Source organism: Ptychodera flava, chromosome 10 (assembly GCF_041260155.1).
Source record: "Ptychodera flava strain L36383 chromosome 10, AS_Pfla_20210202, whole genome shotgun sequence".
Lineage (NCBI taxonomy): Eukaryota > Metazoa > Hemichordata > Enteropneusta > Ptychoderidae > Ptychodera > Ptychodera flava.
The window spans coordinates 12,603,927-12,626,038 of NC_091937.1; positions in this window are offsets into that span (position 1 = coordinate 12,603,927).

Genomic DNA, 22,112 nt, shown 5'->3' on the forward strand with positions numbered 1-22,112 from the left:
AAGTCAACTCCTCAAGGCCATACAGACGCGTTAGGTGATGTTCAGACAATCGAATTTCAGTGGAGGGAGTAGAAGAGTTTTTAAGAAGTATCTTAGAAATCTCGGGGGAATCAGTGACTATCATACATACTTTAGATTAACTAAACGACCCAGGGGCTGTGTATGTAAAAAAAAAAACAGTAACTGGAGTTGAGGAATATGTCTATTAAGTTAAGGGGGGCTTACATGGCCACCAAGTGATGATACTTTACCCCCAGCATTGCCAGCTGGTGGTCTGTCCAAGAGAGATATCCGAATCTCAGGCCAAAGTACTACGGTATGTTCGGGAGTCATACACGGCCACATACGTCTGCAACACTGCTACACAGTGCATAAACGGTGCTGTATTAACACTATATTTTTATGTAGCAGTATCAGGACCGTGAAAGATGACCCTTTCTGGTTTGGGTATGTATTACATGATTCCATAGTGTATAAAGAGTCGACCATCTACTCCAGTGTCAACAGTTATCATCGTACAATTCTGCTAATAGCATACATGTGCAGAATGATGCCGCGGAAATCAATGAAAAGATCCATCAAATACTATCAGTGTAATGACAGCTTTCTAGTATAAATCGGTAGAGAACTACTCCACATTTGGTAGGAGACAGCAGTTAGCCATACAGATCAGATCTGTAAACTGCTTCAAAGGCAATTTTACAAACTTTTAGCAATCTGTTTCTATTTCCAAGTGTTATTTACTCTTGTTGTGCAATTAAACACAGTTTTATATGTCAGGTTTTGTTTTTCTATTTATTTTTCAACGTTATTTTTGGAACTGATACAAAGTTCATTGTATTTTATAAATTGCAGTATTTTTATGTTTTCATTTTTTCATATTTTTCCATTTTAGTATGTTTTTTTAATATAACTTGTAAAGATAATCAATATTATCATCACTTTGTTACATGTTTGCATTGTATTTCTAAATTATCATCATCATCAAACATTTCCTTACATTTTTATGAAATGTTACATAATAGTTTACATGTAATGAATACAATTTCCGCTGATATACTGTTTTGTTGGTACCGACTACTCTTTTACAAACACTAAGCTTGTGTCATTGTACATGAAACTGCCGTAGGGGACTCTGGTTTAACACATGCGCAGATCTTCATAGTTGACAGAGAGAACAAAGCAACTATAATAGCAGAGTGAACTACAGGTCCTGGCTCTTTTGATATGTCAATAGTATGTAACAAAAGTAAAAAAATATAAAAAAGGTACAGCTACAATTATTTAATCAAATCATCAATGATGACACAGTCACAATTCGTTAAGGGGTACTTTAATTACAAGTCCTTGGAGAGTATAGAGTTCTGTTCATTAATTGCGTCTGTAATTAAAAATACTCCGATTAACATGGGCTGAATGGGAAAAATGAGTTTCATGGTGGTGACAACGTAAAGCAAATCTTGGTTGCCACCCTAATTACAAAGGATTATTAAATAAGTCAATCAGTAATTCATCGACAGGATGTTGCCAAACTTTTTGCGTCCTATATAACACTGACAGATAATCACCTCTACCATATTTCACAAAATTTGATACAGTGCTTCTGGATATTCTGGCGAAATGCAAAATTTCATTATATGTGCAAATTAACAATATTTTAATAGATAATGCTAAGTGTCATTGAGTTGTATTACAGCTCTGTGTGATCACCATCTTGACCAAGTTTCATCGAATTTGATGCAGTAATTGTAGACATATCACTCGAATTAGGAAAGATCATTAAACATCCAAATTATAATTTTATCAACCTGGCGCTGATAAATGTCTTTATTCGCTGTTAAAGAAATGTTTGCTTAATAGCTCTACCAAGTTTAATGAAATTTGATGAACTCTTTCTTAACATATAAGGATTAATAATGATTTATTGCATATGCATTAAAATACGACGGAAATTAATTTTTCACGTGCGCATCAGTGAAAGAATTAAAAATATCATAAACTGGAATAAAAATACTAAAAATAAACACACGTTAAATACAAAGACTAAAATACGAAATGTGAACCAAATATATTACATTTGATTTAAATCGAACTGCTGATGGATAAAAATCTTGCGAAAGCGTTCAGATTTTGTTGTGATGCATCGATAGCGCCGCTCAGAAGGTAAAAGTTCAAAATATTATGGGCAGGATGATTTTCGTCATTAATGAAAGAAGTGGTTTTCCGAATGGTCCTGGATCGATAAATTGATGGCAATGAAGGTAAATCTGAACCAATGATCTTCTCTGCAGTGCTGACGACTTTTACTAGTGAATGAATCTCTGCAGTAGTGATATTTCCATACAAGACTGTTATAGCAGATGTTAAAATACTCTCAATTGTAGTGTGGTAAAAGTTGATGAAAATGACACGACTCATGCCAAATTTCTTCAGGTGTCTCAAATAATACAGGCGTTGCTGAGCTTTCTTAATTAAAGACTCAGTATTTGTCTGCCAAGACAAGCATTAGAGAGTTGAATTTCACGATATTTAAAAACAGACACAATTTCAACCTCACTGCCTTGAATCACGATGAGAATAGTTGGCTGACTGACTTTCCTAAAGTCGATAATGAGTTCTTTTGTTTTACTGACATTGAGTTCAAGATCATTTGTATCACACCATTCCACTAAGTTAGAGATTTCTTTTCTGTATTTTACTCATTATTATTACTAATCAATCCAACTGCCGAAGTATCATCTGCAAATTTTACCATTACATTTCCCTCAAACATATTTGTACATCGTATGTGTAAAGTGAATACAATAAGGGACTTAATACACAACCCTGAGTACAGTACCCCTGTTCAGGAAAAACGGTCACAATCTTGACCATTTGGGGTCTTTGGTGCAAAAACTTAAAATCCACTTGCATAATGAAGGATCTACTCCTAGATCAGACAGCTTTGCAACTAATTTCAAAGGCGATATTGTATTGAAAGCTGAGCTGAAATCAATAAACAAATTCTGGCATATAAATTTAGATTATCAAGGTGAGCTATTAAGTGTGATATACAAATGATCACAGCGTCAGCGTTCTCAACAGAGCGGTTGGCACGATACGCAAACTGATATGGATCAAGAGATTTGGCAATATGGACTTGATATATCTTAACACTATACGTTCAAAGCATTTCATAATGACAGATGTAAGTGCAACGGGACGGTAGTCATTCAGGCACTTTGGTTGTGATTCTTTGGAACTGGAATAATGAAAAAGCCTTATTATGGAAAGTTATTAAATATGTAAATAAGCAGTTCATTGACATCATACTGCTACTTATCTATGCACACCATTACATTACTGGAAGATAAATATCTGTACCACGTTTCAAAAACTTTGATGCCGAATTCTAGACGTATTACACTAATTATGAATAATAATCAAATATATAACTTAGCAATTAAATAACATGCTACTTCTTAATATTTTATCACTGTATTAGCGTACTAACAGATGAGCATCTGTATCACATTTCATCAAATTTGAAGTGTATTTCAGGACATATCACTGGAATAAGGAATATCCATTAAATATGCTAATTAAAGTTAGTACCATGATACTGATAATCTTTTTATTAACTTGTAAAGCAAATCGAATTTAACATATGTATCAAGTTTCATGAAATTTGATAAACTTTTTCTTGAAATAGCAGCCTAATAACGAAAATCCATTAATATGCAAATAAGCATCTAATTGACATAATACTGCTAAATATCTTTGCACACCATTACACCACTGGAAGATCAATATCTGTATTTCATCAAGTTTAATGCAGTATAGCTGGACATATCACTAGAATTAGGAAAAATCATTAAATATGCAAATTAGACATGATAATGCTATATTGCGTATGTACTTTATTAAAGGATGTGTACTAAAAACTAGTAAAGAGTTTCATCAATTTTGCTGCGGTATTTCTACACACATCACCCTAATTACAAACGTTCAAATATGCACATTAACAATTAATTGACAGAATACTGACAAAAGTCATGGTGTACGATTAACTCTCTATGTTACCAAAATCTGAACAACGTTTCATCGAATTTGGCGCAGTCGTTTCAGAAAGAGTGCACTTTTTCTCCTTTTTCAAAATCACTTGTTATATAATGAAAATTAGCCCCTTTTTATGCACGCCACACCTAAAACAGCTTCAGCATAGTAATCATATGGGGTAATCAGTATATGTGCAAAGTCACATCAAGTTGACTTGAGCACTTCCTGAGATATGGCTTAATTACTAAAGTTTGTAAATATGCTATGAGCAATAATTTGAAAGCCACAACCACCAAACTCTTATCCGATGTAGATCTCATCATGACTAAATATCAAATAACATGATATTGAACTAGGTTGTGAGTGGAACAAAATCTGTATACGGACGGACAGACGGACACATATACATAGCGGTGACATTTGAAACCTTTGGTGCTTTGTGCGCAGAATTCAAAATAGGCACATCCTCATCTACTTATCGATGTTGCATAATAAAAGAAGATTGCCATGTTTACCATTGTGATGAAGACAGGAAAGAAGAGGAAAAAAAGGAAGAGAAGTAAAAGGAAGGAGGAGAAGGGGAGAAGGGAACTTGCACCTTTTTGCCTGTTTTGAATTTTGTTAACTAACTGTTATAACCAGAACTAACAGGTTTTTCAGTAATTTTTGTATGAAAATAGTCTTAGTAAAAATGTATATACGTTATAACTATACACCAAGAATTCGTGTTAAACGATGGGTGTGATTCTGAACCGCTATACAGTACAATGGCAGACCAAAATTTCAGAGCCCTATCTGTACATTGCTGTGGATATTACATATTTGCAATTTCTCCAAAATCTGAAACGTCTTTGCTTTTTATGAGAGGAAATGCCAAGAGGATTTGACCGGTAAGAAGGGCTTGACAACGCGACTTCTGCGTGGTGAAGATTCATTACGTATTCCTCTGTAACCCCTGGCAGCTGTCAATATCTTTTGAGGCTTTTGTATTATGGCCTGCTTTGCATATGACGTCGTTGGACACGACCTGCCAATCACCCAGGTAGTCAATTAAACTATTAATTGACTGTTTACCGACCCAATTAACACTATCCAGCAGTATCAGTCATATTTTAATCGCGTGGCCCGGGTGGGCACAACGTAGGAACGCGTGTATTTCTATGTGTACGTTTCACTTGTGGTGTTGTTTGTACCATCGTGCGTTTGAAGTCCTCGTTTCACCTACAGTATTACCTTCAAGGTGACAGGCTTACTATTAATGTTCAGTATCATGGCACCGAGTTCTGCCCACGGTGAAAACCACCTGTTTTGCCTACTAATTACTGCCCGTCGCTGCCCGTCTTGAATGTAGCCTATCATAGCTACAGTAATCAGTCAATATATAATACCCCGCGCCTTATACTTTTTATATAAACTATAAAATAATTGTCCGAGCCGCAAAATTGTTGACTTTCGATCCGATATACAGGCTGATCGTTGAATCGCACCGGCGCATCCATGTTTACTTGCCCCATAAGCTTACTACTCTGCAAAGGGTGGGTAGATGGAATTCCTGGGCAAAAAATGAACACCGGGGCGAAACTTTTTGTGAATCCATGTGAAAACATAAATCATTTATCAGTTTTAATATATACTCCTAAATTGTAAGTTTGATCAAAATCGAGACCACATTCGATGGCTATGCAGACTGTCCATGTACGCACACACAGGCAACCACCGGTGAATATCAGCGTCAGCGGCATAACTATCGGGTCGTAAATCGGCGGTTTGGGGGCCTGGACTATGATTTTATAAGTTTAAATCACAAGTAAATGTTGTGGAATATTAAGATATCGACCTATTACTGTATTGAATAGGCCAATTTCGTGACGGGCAGTGCTAGAAGAATGACGGGCAGGGACGGGCAGTAATTAGTAGGACCGTTTCTTTGAATACTGTTCGATATTAAGTGACGGTCAAACTTTTGGGTGGTGCGCGTGACCGGCGGCACTGACACAAAATGGGTTGACAAGCAGATAATTTAGGTTTTCGTTCAGTATTGTTACCATTTGTCCATTGTGGAAAACATTGACGGAAAACCAGAGAAAACGGCCCCGCTCCGAGAACAGCCCCGAGACGGGGACGGCCACACTTGTGGTGTTGTTTGTACCATCGTGCGTTTGAAGTCCTCGTGTCACCTACAGTATTACCTTCAAGGTGACAGGCTTACTATTAAGTTCAGTATCATGGCACTGAGTGTGTTACATTTCATGATGTAAACCACGCAATGCTTTTTTTTTATATCGCAAGGATTAATTTTCGCTTTTTTGGCCCTCGCGAAGTTTGCAAAAATTTCTCGTTCTGAAAAATTTTCCGGCCACAGTAGAACCCACTCATTTTTTTCTGGGTGACCTGTGACCTAATGTACGTAATAGTAAAGACGATCATACGGGGAAATAAAGGAGGGGGAGCCATTGAACTCTTCTCTTCTCTTCTACCATAGTCAGTTCTCGCTATACTGTCTATGTTTCTAAAAATAAAGTCATCTGCCACTTTGAAATTTCTGTAGGCTCATCTCTTCAATCGAAAGTCGGGCGATTCCATGGTTCTTTTGGGCAATTAAGTGTACGTCGAGCTTAAGGAATGTGGTTACATTCGCGATGTTTTATTCGAAATTATTTCTTCTAGGGCAAATGCACATAATTTATGCTGTTGGAAATACTGGCCGCTCATAAATAAGACAATAAACTCAATATGTGTGCATCTTTACTTTTATTGTCAAAGTACCAACGACACCCACAAAATACAAAATGGTTCAGTCCAGGTATTTGCAACTCTGCCATCCGACTGGTCAACAGGAAATCAACCATAGGTGTCTTTTGGCACGCGTATACGCCAGTCACCTAGGCGACGGTAATCCGCACCACTTATCACCATCGGGAAGGTACTCCTCCCCCTATACCACTGGCGATCCCGCCATCAAGGCACTGCGTCATTCGACCAAGCATTGTTATTGTAATTTCCTGCATAAAATTAACAGCGAGGTTAACCGGTCAAATCCTCTTGGCATTTCCTGGCATGTTCATTCACATTAAAGTGTTTTTGTATATTACTTGATCTTTACAATAAAGAGGAAATAGTGCAGAACCATTCAACAGTTTTGAGTGAATTTGTCATCAAGTTAGTGCAAGATGACAAGGTATTACCTAATTTATATTGGATTCCTAAGATCCATAAGAATCCCTATAAACAACGTTTCATAGCTGGTTCCAGTAAGTGTACAACAAAACGCTTGTCACAACTTTTAACCATCATTTTATCAACCATTAAATCTGGTTCGGTACGGTATTGTGACAAAGTTTATGAAACTAGTGGGGTCAATCAAATGTGGATATTAAAGAACTCCAAAGAATTGTTACATATTTTACAAAATAACAAAAACATGTACAATTCAATCCACACATTTGATTTTTCAACGTTGTACACAACCATCCCACATAACAAACTTAAAGACAGGCTATCATCTCTCGTAAAGAAAGCCTTCTTTTACAAGAATGGTAGTCGTAGGTATGAATACATTGCCATCAAGCGCAACTTGGGCTATTTCACCAACAACAGCGATGCAAACTCAATACAGTGATGTTGAGGTGATTCAAATGCTATATTTCCTAATTGACAAAATATTTATCAAGTTTGCTTCCATGACATTCAGGCACACCATCGGCATTCCCATGGCCACAAACTGCGCCCCACTTCTTGCAGACTTATTTTTGTATTCGTATGAAGCAGAGTTCATACAATCACTTCAGAAATCTGGGTGTAAAAGGATTGCCAAGGGATTTAACAACACCCACAGATATATTGATGATCTCATCAGTTAAACAATCCTGGTATATCCAATTATGTAAACCACATCTACCCAGATGATTTAGAAATAAAAGAAACAACAGAAAGTGTGGACTCGGCATCATTCCTAGACTTATTGTTTGAAATTAGACAAAATGCACAACATACTAAGCTGTATGACAAAAGAGACGATTTCAATTTTGAAATCATAAACTTTTCCTTTTTCTCGAGCAATATACCATCATCTCCAGCTTATGGTGTGTATATTTCACAACTCCTTAGATACAGTAAAGCATGCAATTCATATGAAGATTTTCGAGCTAGACACAGCCTATTAGCTCAAAAGTTAGTGAGGCAAGGATTCTCAGAAATTAGATTAGTGAAATCATTTAAGAAGTTGACGGTAGATACGGAGATGTTGTATCAAAATATGACCTGTCTGTTTCTCGAATGATGAGTGACAGCATACCAAATTTTGACTCACAAAAGTAATTTGGTATATTCACCAAATAACAATGGATTTGTCGCTTTAGGTCAATCTTGACGGGTGCGGCTAGCTGGCAGGGTACGGTTACCCATTCCGGACACCTGGTACCACCACTATTTCGTGGGTCAAGATGACCCATTACCTTTGTAATTTTCGACATGTTCTTTGGACCTGGTAAATTTTTAGTTACCTTGAATGATAACGATTATTGGACCTGACTTGAAGTCTATTATAATATTATTGTACGAAAACGAGTGACCTTATTTCTGATTCATATTTAAAATGAAATGGCTCATCCCAAAACTGTTGAATGAAAAAAATTGACCCTACCCTTAATTGCCCCAACCCTCTCACCGTTAATTCTCTTCAGTCCCTTAAGTCACCTCAATACGTCATTAAATAGAACTATAAACAGAATACTTGATCGTCATGAAACGCCCTTATTTATCGTTGCAGATCGTTATGTCTTTTATGTTGAGTTCATTTCAGTACTACAACAATTGCAGAAATATCTTGTCATATTTAAGTGAAGTATTTTGTTTGCAACTTGCAGGATACTCCAGAATCTCATGCTTATCCAAAGATTCAAAACCATTGAAGAACGAGCCTAAGGAACAGAGGAAACAAATTCATCATGATGTCTTGTTCCTTAGACCAGACAGCGAGCCTTTTCTGTAAGATGGTCCTGTTTTATATGCTCGTTTGTGGCGTGTTTCCTTCGGGATTAACAGACAGAGATAACACAGGTTCTCAAGCAACTTACAAGTACTGTCTGTCTCTACCAAATGAAGACAACAGCAGTGGACTTCATTTTGATTGCTCAAAATCATACCTGGAACAAATACCAGATTTTTTGCCAGCTTCTACCATAGACTTGTACCTTTACAGCAATCAGATAAAAAAATTAGGCAGAGATTCTTTCCAGACTCTGTCTAATCTTAAGACGCTTAATCTTAGCGATAACAGTATAAGTGTTATCACAGAAGATAGTTTCTTAAACTTGTTGTATCTAAAAGTGTTAGACCTATCCTTAAACGGTATTCGATCAATTCCGTGCAACACTTTCCGAAAGCTCAATAATTTGAAAGTTCTTAGGATTCTTGATGCTGTTAGTTTAGAATTTGAAAGCTGTTCCTGGAATGGTGTAATGTATCTGACATCTTTAGAAATGAGTTATTATTTTGAAAAGTCATCCGTAGATAATTTTCGAGGTCTCCAAAATATTGAAACATTGAGATTGTGGGTTAATCATGAACGAAATGATACCGATCCGCTCATCAATAATTGTCTGAAGTTATCATTATTCAACAACCTGCAAAACCTGAAGCGCTTAGACTTGTCATTTGGAAAATTCTCCTGTCTTGAGGGTCCGCCTTTCTTTGACTCCTATACTGTAAAGAATAAAATAACTGAGTTGGACATCTCTTTCAATAAAAATCTCACAGAAATCAAACCTTACACTTTTATAGCCATGCAAAATTTGAAGCACATGAATCTTAAATGTTCGTATGGCTTGAAAGCCATTGAATCATCTGCTTTTGCTAGTCTTCATAATCTTGACAGTCTTATCCTCCATAACGGAGTACTTTTGACATTGAATGAAAATCAATTTTCTCATCTGAAGAATATTACATTTTTGGATTTGGCAGGATCCTTAGAAGATCCGACCCTTTCTGCATCACCATTCCGTGGTTTATCTCAACTAATGTACCTAAACCTATCGTTTTGCTCAATCAGGGTGATCGAACCTTCAACGTTTGATGACCTCTATAACTTAGTCCACTTGGATTTATCGCTCAACTATCTTACGAACATCTCTTCTCAGATGTTTCGCCACCTCAGGTGTCTTTCCTACTTGAAGATCATTGGATCTGATAGACCAATTTTGGATTCTGCCTTTCAGAAACTACACACACTAGAATATCTTACCATATCTAACGACATGAAAATTGACGTGCTAGAGCCATTGCAATATCTAACGTCATTGGATTGGCAATGTCCGTTTGTTATTGACCATAGCGCCCCGGAATCTTTTTGTGGCCTTTACCTATTTTATTATTTCAGTGTAAGCAAACAGCACAAAACTTTAAGCGATTGGACATCTAATTTTCCAAGCCTTGAAAAAATACGATTTTTTCACTTGGAAGCATTTGGTTGGACCCCATTACCATTTAAGATAAACATAAACACCATTACTTACTTGACAATATTTCGAAGCAAATCGAATACATTCGTGTCTATTTCTCTCTTCATACCACAAGATGTAGATTTACGACAAGATTTTCAGACCTGGCTCAAATACGTTTCTGAGGGAAGGCCATCGAATATAACACTGCTCCTGGATGATATAGTTCCAAAACTAATTAAAAATGCTTTTCAAAATGCAAAAATACAGTCCCTAAACCTGACAATTGCAAAGTACTTGATGCCAGATTGTGATTTTAATGAAAGTATTGAAGTAGAAACTTTGTTCTACAATAGTGGCACTGATACAATGAAAAACGTTTTTTCCTGTTTCAAGGGAATAAGAACTCTGTACTTGAACAATAGTGCTTCCCCGCTGAGATACATCGAAAGAGAAACCTTCAGAGGCTTGGAATCTCTTCGAGTCCTTGATTTGAGCAGGAATAATATTGTGTTTGTTTCTGAACATATAATCAGTAGTTTGCCAAAGCTCAACTACTTAAACATAGCTCACAATTCACTTTCAGTGAACACAGATGTTTTGGCCAATTTCTCCAGTCTATCGGAATTTCGTTTTGATTGGCATGACGAAATGTATTCATATTCTCGAGGCTGTTGTCGAGAACTTCGAGAAACGCATTTAGCCGACCCTTTCCAATTTGGGGCGGGCGACTGCATTTCGTCACGGCAAAGAAGAGATGTATGTAATTTTTATTATCGTGACGGATATTTGATCAAATGTGCATTTCAAAAGAACAAAAAGAAAGGCAGATATAAAATAAATGACTACAGGATCATGTGCAATTGTGATCCGAGTAAAATGCATATTCTTGACATGAGAACTTCCAGCATTTCTTTCACTGCCAGAGAACCCAATATCAGGTTCCAATCATTGACTGAGATGAAGGTTAGAGTAATTGACCGTGTTTATTGTGTACTACATGTACCTTCATTGATTTATGTAGATCTTTCTTACTCTACCCTGAACATTAACAATGCCCACATACAATTTGAAGAAACTGATAATTTAAAAGTCGCAAACTTTAGCCATACACAGTTTGATAGAAGAAACGTTAATGAGCAATGTGACATGCAAACAAATAATGCTATTTTTCAATCATTTATAAATTTAGAATTCTTAAATGTATCATATTCTGGAATTGCCATACTCTGTAAGTATTATTTTCAACAGTTGACGTCTTTGAAAGTGTTGGATGTATCTCACAATGAGATTGAAATTGTTGGAAGTAACATATTTGCATTTAACACAAAGTTGGAAACGCTCGATCTCAGTAGCAATAAGCTTTCCATGGTAGCCCCGGAGACCTTCGACAATCTGATAATGCTATCACGTTTGTATTTTGAAAATAATCCTTTGAATTGCCATTGTGACATGGTTATTCAAAATTGGATGGAAAATACCGAGACACTTTCTTTTACGTTAGATGGTTCTCTCCCATGGCAAACATACCAATGCATGGAACCGAAAGCTTTATCTGGTAAACCAGTTATGATGATCGATGAACACAGAATAGAATGTTACATGGTATACATTGTCCCAACTTCACTGATAGTATTAATAGTGCCGATTATCTTAATTGGCCGTGTGCTTTGGAAAAAACGTTGGCATCTTGTTTATAATGCATACAAGAGGATTAACAGATTGAAGCAGGTCTACCCACTCTACTTTAGGATCAAAGACGAAAGAGAGTATGAGTTCGACGCTTTTATCAGTTTCTGTGAAGAAGATTCCGACTGGGTTGACGAGCAGCTCCAACCTATACTAGAAGAAGAACTAGAACTCGCACTTTGTATCCACACTAGGGACTTCCACGGCGGAAAGGACATATTCGCAAATATCGAGGAAAACATCAAAAAGAGCAGAAAGATAATATTCATTATATCAGAAAATTTCGTGAAAAGTTCCTTTTGTGATTTTGAAATGCGATATGCGTTCTCGATGATGTTGCATGCGCTCCATAAAGAGAGCATTCTTGTGTTTATTATGTTAGAGAAAGTGCCTCAGAAAGATATGTCGGACATACTGAAATTCTTCATCAATACCAAAACTTACCTTGCTTGGCCAGGAAGGGATGCAAACAATGTCGAAAGAGAACATTTTTGGCGACAATTGAGAGAAGTTGTTGAAGATGAACAGTAACTTTTCCTTTCAGAAAGCATATATTGATTTTGAACACAATGCTACCCTTGTGATGTAAAAAGGGAGGCGGGTATATTGATCGATTGCCATCGTCAGATACATAACATTCATCGAGGACTGATTCTTGACAGTATGTAATTATACGATTAAAATTTGCTTCGCAGTCGATATGATATCCGTATGGAATAGTATAAATAATTTTGTCAAATTATTTGAACAGGAGAGGCAAGGCATTACATTATATTTGCTGCATGCTATTTAGCTTTCACTAACTAGATCTAACAAACTAAAAAAATGGCCGACAAAGTGAAACAAGATTTTATTTCAGTGTAAATTTATTGTAGTATCTTATACACTCTTTTTATAGTTTCACGTATTTACTAATTGATATGCAAGCTATCTATATAATCTCCCAATTGATAGCGTAAAATCAGAGGTAAAGAGCTAATTTGTGTATAAATTGTAAGCGCTATAACCTATGTTAGAATAATTTTCAATTTGAAAATGAGTACTTGTTTCTATTCCTTTTAGAAATATCTCTTCTATAAGTAACTAAATCTCCATGGAAAATATAGTCAATTAGTCAAACAATAGAAAAAAATAGCACTACGTTTTATTAGCAATACTTTCTGAAACCCATTTTATCCATGTATATATTACTTTAATATAAAGTTTGTGTGTGTGATATAATAGCGAGTATGCATGTGAGATAACATCTTGAACTCTATACGAGTGGAGGGGTCTTTGTCAGAAAATTATAACAACTTGGCTTGGTTATTGATCAATACCAACCCTTTCTAAGGAGGGGGAATTAGCCGAACGGTTTTTACAGTGATGTTTTCGCGAAGTGCCGTGTGCCACGCGAGAAATTCCTGAATTCTATCAGCATGTTTTCCTTGAACACAAAATAGTTTTTCATACTTATTTTGACTGTAATTTTGCTATTTTATGTTTGCTGTACTTTTTATAAGCATATTTTCACTTTTATCCAGAGTTATACCATTTGTTAATGCGCATTTATCTCGGTTTGGATATTCCACTTTAGTGCTTTACGTGAAACTACTTTGGAAAAGCTGCAAGGAAGAACGACACAAAATCAGTGAATATGAACCCTTTTTTAGCCATCTAAGTCAAGATATTCGAAAGTTTTGGGTTCTCTCCATCAATTTAAGTTTCATTGTATTGACCAATCAAACAGTTACACAGTAGCTGTTGATGTCTAAGTCATATTTTGATGGCTCATTATTTCAAGTAAGTATTTTAATGTTGGTGAATATACATGTAATAGCATTGCGTGTTTATGTTAGAATATAATATCTTTCACTTATCGTACGATGTTACCAATACAGTTATTTTTAATTATTTTAGTGACACTAGCATTTGACCTCTATGATACCAATTTCGACTACTAACAACAAGAACAGGGCTATCAATCATAAGAATTTTAGCTTTGTAAGCTGTCATGCTGTTTTCGATCAGCAGTAATTGTCAATGAGTACTGATATCAATCACAGTAACTGTTGATGTACTTACATAACGATTTTGACAGTTTGTATTTCATTCAATCTGTATCCTTTTTATGAAAGTGGTACCAATTCTAAACTTTTTGTTTCTTTATGTTATCATTTTGTTTTGGATTAATTATCACTGTATACAACAAGATATGATGTAATTGCATTATTGAGCCATTTTTTTCAAAATAAAGCTTTGTCATAATACCAACACATTATACACTTGTTCATATTTTACCTATTACTGTGAAACATATTTTAGCACAAGTGTAAAACTTGAACACTGAATGTACTACCATATGAATCTCATATTATGATAGAGCAATGCCTGAATTACCTATATGATTATACAAATTCAAATATTTACGAGCGGGCAACGATTGTTTTCTTGAAATGTTTCTTTATGTCATTGCAGGTACAGAGGAATGGTGACACCATGATCGAGCATAGTAACACATGCTCATACTGTACCGCAATTTCTTGGCTCCCTCATTCGACAAAGGGGTGTAAGAGAGTGTTTGACGGGGAACAATACGATTTTTGTTTTATTATTACCTAATTGCCATTGCAAAAGGTCTTTTACGAATCGTAATTATCATATCATCAAATATGCAATGGTATTACACTTGATCTATGACCTTTAATTAATAGGTGGCGGCCTTTGAATTTTAATTTTTGCACAGGTTGGCCAAGAATAACTTAATTGGTACTTTCGGTAGCTCATAGTTAATGTAGTCGGGAATAGATCCATCGCGGTCTTAATAGAGGAGAATAATGCGCGACGGTATAGTTCTACTATCATATCTGAAATTGTATAAATACAGTTTGAACTCGAAGTTGAGTAAATTATAAAAATACTGGTCTCCTTAAGATAGCGAAAATGTTACCGTAGTGGTGTTTGGGTGATGAGAAAAGCAAACATTATGCACATTTGAGTCGAGAAGTCGTCAACAAACGTATGTTTGTTAAGTTTAACCAGTTAAAAAGTCATGGTCATTTAAACTGTTGTGCTGTTGACTGCACACCCTATAAAACTGTCAAACCTTCTTTTTGAATTTTGATAACAAAGAGGGTCTGTTTGGCCACATGTATTATTGTACCACTGGTGGCATATTGCCGGGTTCTTCGTTCGCCACGTCAATGAGCTTAGTCGTAGCCAACTTCATCGGGAACCGAAACCCTGTGAGTGGAATACCAACAGAAATGTAAATAAAAAAATCCTACCCTATCTCTACTGAAGTATACTTGCACACTTCGACAATAATCTTACTACTTGTTGAACAACATAATTCTGAATATTTGACAGCCATCAGACGAATCACTCTTAACTTTTAATTGAACTAACTTCTATTTATTACTTCTATTTAGTGTTTTGAAATTTCCTTTACTAGTTCAAGATGATAGCTTCTCTGTATGTACGTGCATTTTCAATAACATAAACACACTTGACTAGTGATCAGACCCTCGTTCCTTGTTCATGAACACGGCTCTATGATCACTATGGTTTGACCTTTCATTGCATTGCGCTAGGACGGCTTGGCGTGTATGAGGACCTTTATCAGATTATGAAGGTAGGCTCACTTTCTACTTTCCTTTTCAAAACTCCACGAGACCATCGCAGACACCTAGTATAGTTATGAGTTACACAGTGCTCGAAATTAAATTTTTCCCCTGGTAGTCCACTTGGGCTAGCATTTTCTGAAGTTGGTAGCCCAGTGACAATGGCTAGTAGCCCATGCATTTTGTAGTTTAGGGATATTTTTTCCCTTATCCAGGCAAGAAAAGACCTATTTTTCAAGAGTCTGTGCATGTGAATTATCTGTTCATTTGATGTAAATATTTGTACACCTTTAACACCCGAAGGAATCAAGTAATATGGTATGAATTGGACAGCATTGACACTTAAAAGTTTAGTGATGTATTGACAACCCGTTTCATACTCAGAGTTGCATGCAAATTTTGACAGTCGCCATGACAACGACTTTATCTCAGTCGATGAGATATACACTGTAGCACAGTATTGCTAAAATACAGCATGGTATTTCTGTTCAGGAGAGGAGACAATAATTTCGGATAACTGTGATTGATTCATTGTAGTGAAATGCATTTTCATTGGCCATAATTTCCTGTGCCGGTCAACCAAGTACATAATTTCAGATAATGAATCTCTTTTTTTTTTTGCAAAATTCAACTGCACTGTCGTCTTTGCAATTTGCATAACAGAGTCATTATCTGGTCTTTCTGTGTCCAGCTAGCTAGCTAGCTTAGTTTGACTGCATTCAGCTCGTCCGAAAGTGACGGACATCGCATGCCCAGTTATAGTTCTGAATGAATTTCATGTCCGAGGCTTTGGTAGTCCGTGTGGGCTACCATTTCATGGATTTTGGTAGCCCCAGGGAAAAGTTGGTAGTCTGTGGACGCGGGACTACCGCTAATTTCGGGCCCTTATTACACTATTGGGCACTGCATTTATAATTTTTATCGCCATGGCGAAAAAACGTACGATCGTAAAAAAAGCAGTTGTCATCTATTTTATTTTCCTTACCTGCAGCTCTGCCGCCAGCCTTTAATATACTAGGACGCGGTATGGGAGAATCTACATCTACATTGCGCTTACAAAAACAACAGCCAAACAATACCATACTAAAACATGTATATGCAAACTACACACAACAAATTACTAGTATAAACTGCAAATAACTTCCCAAGGGGCCATTTGATCTTAACGGCACTTCGAAAAAGGCAAAATATCAACAGGTTTAACTCGGAGAACACGCCCATATCTTACTTTTACTGGGCGATAATTTTCAGTTGAACAGCGATATGAACATATATGACCGTGACCGTATTTAATTCAAAGTAAAATCATTGGGTGATTTCTGTAGATACTTCCAATCGGCTGTGTTTATATACAATGTGAACGTCGTTTCTGCTGATTGAAAACCTAGGATAGCATATGTATTATGTTCAATTATTTTTACGTTAACGGTGACAGGTTCAGATAAGATATGGGTGAGATGTCACTCGAATCCTAGTAACCAAACAATTGCATCATTAAAGTGTAACCAGTCGCCCTAATTATACTACTACTCCCTTTAGACGTTGGAGTCACCATCATATGTCATGACGAAGAGCAGGTGTTCACATGAATAAGTAGACAGCACTGTCTGCAAATGTAAGCCACCATTGTTTGTATGGTACATGAAGACCGTCGGGCGAAGATGGGGTTGATTTTCAGAGGTTCACCTTTAATTTACCTGTGTGGCAATAATTAAGTGTATCACCTTTGCATTGCCTCATACACTGATACGTTTATTATCTTTTCACATAATTTATGACCAAAGGTGAAGAAATCAATTGTATTCAAAAATTATTATGAAAAGAAGAGAAAACAAAACAAAACGAAACAAAACAAAACGCCTAAACTTCGTCCAGATAAATAATAGAATTCAAAACGTATCAATTCACAGCGCAAATGCAAGATCTTTTGGAGTAACATATTTGCAGCATCTATGCGACCTAATGATAATGAAATCCTTCTTCAATAAACAGAATTGCAAAATGCACAAATGTAAACTTAAGATGAAAATATATTACACTCTGACCATCTTTTAAACATATACATACATTTTCTTGCTGGGTTCAATTAATATTTCGATAAAAATTAATATTGCAGATTCGCTGTCTTTGTGTTTGCAACATGGGTGTTACAATTCTAATATTGCTTGATTGACATGTAGTGCGGCTTTGGTATTGGTGAACACGACTATTCGATCAGTGTTGGCAACTCAGTAAATTCTTGATCGGATATAGTTTAAAAGATGGTCAGGGTCTAATATATGATATATGATAATGAGATACATGTTATTCAAATCTCTCATTAACTATCTACAACTACAGTACTATCTTACCATGTTATGAAGTACATTGTATATATAACTGGCAGATTTCTGTAGACTAACAAGATTATCCAGCTTTTCAGTTCTTTTTAAGACCGAGAAATAGAAATTAAGGAAAGTCAATTTCCTAGTGGCTCTTTCTTTAAACCATGTATTGTACCTTTCCCGGAAAAGGTGATGTTTTGTTTGTTGGTTTGTGCACTGTTACCTGCAGATGTATCTGATCAAGAGAAACGAGGAGTAAATTACAAGTACTGTCATTATGAACTGAAGAATACAGCAATGGCATTTTTATTTTGACTGTTCAAAGCTATGCCTGAAACAAATACCGGAGTTGTTACAGACTACTACGGTAGACTTGTATATATACTCAGCAAAAAATACAGATAAAAGTTCCTTTCAGCATTTGTCTAATCTTAAGAGGTTTCATATTAGCTTTAACAACGCAAGTGTATCCACTGTGGGGAGTTTTAAATCTACCATATCTAGAAGTATTAGAACTACCCTTTAATGGTATTCGATCAATTCCATGCAACACTTTCAGAAAGCCAAATAATTCGAAAGTTCTTAAGATTTTTTATGTCGTTGGTACAGATTTCGGCGGCATTTCTTTGAATGGTTTAATGAATCTAGCATCTTTAGAATATACGGTGTCTTCAATCGGGTTCGTGCTCACTCCATACGGTATCCAGTCACCTAAAAGTTATTACTTACTCAAAAAACACGCCTGTAGATGACTTTTGAGGTCTTAAAAATATTGAAACATTGAGATTGTGGATTAATTGAAAAATAAATGATACCGAACCTCTTTTTAATACACTGCATGAAAACCCAATAATTCAGATAAATTCACATTAATGAGTTGCCTGTATTATAGAACAATACACGTGAATTCACATGAATCCACATGAATACAGGCTTGTTTAATACAAAAAATGGATTCTTCACTGTATTCATCTGTATATGCACTCTTGAGATAAAATACAGGCAATAATCCATGTTAATACAGTTAGTATTATTGGGTTTTCATGCAGTGATAATTGTCCGAATTTATCATTAATCAAAAACCAACTACACCAAAAGCGCTTAGACTTGTCGTTTGGAAAAATCTCTTGTCTTGAGGGTCCCAATGTCTAAGTCTCCAGTACAGTAACGAATGGCATAATTGAGTTGGACATCCCATTCAATGTAAATCTCACAGAAATCAAACCTACACTTTTATAGCCATGAAAAATTTGAGGCATGTTAATGTCGAAGTCTCATTTCGCTGGAGGGCCATTGAAGCATCAGCCTTCGCTGGTTCTTTATAGTCTTGAACTTCATGTCATAAATAATGGGTATCTTACTGCCTTGAACGAAATTCAATTTACTCATCTGAATAATATCACATTTTTGGATTTGGCGAGCAGCTCTTCAAGAACGTTTCGGGGCCTTAAAAGTGTTTCTTATGTAAATCTTTCTCATCTCCCACAAACGTCAACTCTACTGCTTTTCAGGAACTAACGACAGTTTTTCTAACAGAACCCCAGACCTCCATAATCTGTCAATGCTATTGTATGTGTACTTTGAAAATAATCCTTTGAATTGTCTATTGCGAGTCATTTATTTGAAGATAGGTGGAGTCTACCAAGGCCCTTTCATTCACGTTGGACAGTCCTCTTCCGTGGCAAACATATTAATGCATGGAACCGAAAGCTTTATCTGGTAAACCAGTTATGATGATCGAAGAAAATCTTATAGAGTGCTGCAAGAGGCAGGTAGTTGCAATACCACTCATGCTGTTGGTACTGACGATTATCTTAATAAGTCGTGTGCTTTTATAGTGCATACAAGAGGATTATACAAACTTAAGCCACTCCACTTTCGGTTCGAAGACGAAAGAGGGCATAAATTCGATGCTTTTATCAGTTTCAGTGAAGGAGATTCTGATTGGGTTGAAGAGCAGCTCCACCCTATGCTAGGAGAAGAACTAAAACTCCTATTTGTATTCGCACTCGAAACTTTCACGGCGGAAAGGACATATCCGCAAATATCGAGGAAAACATCAAACAGAGTAGGAAAATCGTATTCGTCGTATTGAAAAAATTTGTTAAAAGTTCCAATTGTGATGTTGAAATGCGATATGCGTTCTCGATCATGTTACATGTGCTTGACAATAAGCGCATTGTTGTGTTCATTATGTTGGAGACTTGCCTAGCCTGTGAAACATATGTCAGACAGACTGAAGTTCTTTTTTAATAGCGAGACATACCTTGCTCTGCCAGGAATGGATGGAGACGATGCTGAAAGGCGACATGTTTGACAACAACTGAGAGAAGTTGTCACAGATTCTGACTTTTTGTGAATTTTTCTATCCATATTCCATGTATCTATTTTGTTTGTAATCGAAACTTAATGTTGTTCAGACGTCAACTTATCTGCACAGGAATAGTATGTAGTGTATTAACACAAAGTGATTTTATACTGTGTTAATTAGGCACACCCTTTTATGTGACCCTTGACCGGGAGTTGAATAAAGGTCAGGTTGTGTTGAGACCAAATATGGCGCCGCTGTGTTAAATCTGAGTGTTGTCGCTGAATCCGGGCCATCTTCTGTCTCGCAGGAGACAGAACTGTTCAACTGGCGACAAGGATGAACTATAATTATTAGTCCTTCCGTCGGTGAAGCTGAAAATGGCTGTGAATATTGAGTTAGGCGGGACTGCTGCATTTGATCGGAAGACCCACCCGAGCAGTCAGGCACCACGTTGGCCGAGATGGAAAAAGTCGTTCGCATTTTTCGTGGTAGGAAAGGGAGTAAAACACGATGCTTAAAATAAAGCCCTGCTCATGCATTGCGCTGGACTGGACGTTAAGGATGTTTTTTAAATGTTGGAAGACCCAGGTCCCGGTGTGTAGGCAGATAGTCATGACGATACAGCAGGTAGTTATGCTAACTGACGTTGAGGGCACTGCAGGGTTGAGGTATAAAATTTGACATGAAATTGACCTCACTTATCAGATTACCAGAACGGCTGTTAGTGTGAAACTGAGAAGGTGTACTGCCATCGTTGGCGACTCAAGTGCTAGTTAGCTCACGTGTGTAAACACGTGGGCTAATGTCATAGCGATGTCTGTCTGTCTGTCCGTGTGTGTATGTGTGTGTGTGTTAGTATGTGTGTGTTTGTCTGTCTGTCTGTCTGTTTACACGATAACTCAAAAACGCCTGAACGGATTCAAGTAAGATTTGGTACACAGGTACCATATGCTACTTGCAAGAACTGATTAGAATTTTGGTTAGTGTGGCTTGCATATTAATGAAGTTATGCAATACCGTTTTTTTTTTCCATACAATGGTTGCCCTATGGAGACGGTAATGACAGTGAAGGCATATATCAAGAAATACTGCACAAAATTTCATGAAACTTTTCACAGATGACAATCTAAGAACATTATGATGATACTGTGAGTGTCATGTCAATTATCTTCTCATTTGCATATTTAATGAACTTTTATTATTAGTGAGATAACTCTGAAATTCCCGCACCAAACTTGATGATACTTGCAACAAATATTGATCTGATATGTATATATATATAATTATACTTAGAAGCATTAGGCAGTGTCAAGTTAATAAATAGCTCATTTGCATATTTTATGAATGTTTGTAATTAGTCATATAACTCCGATATAACCTACCAAATGTGATGAAATCTGCTGCAGATACTGATCCGACTGATATCTAACTGTAGTTAGTGTAAAGCATTTAGTAGTGTGAAATTAATTAAGGGTTCATTTGCATATTTAATAAACTTTGTAATTAGTGATATTACTCCAAAATTACTGTGTTAATTTTGATAAAACTTGCTACAGATGTTGATCTTATAAATATCCTACTGTACTGAGAAGCATTGAGCAGTGTCAAGTTAATAATTAGCTCATTTGCATATTTCATGAAGTCTTATAATTAGTCATATAACTCCGAAATAACTGCATCAAATGTGATGAAAACTGCTGCACATACTGAT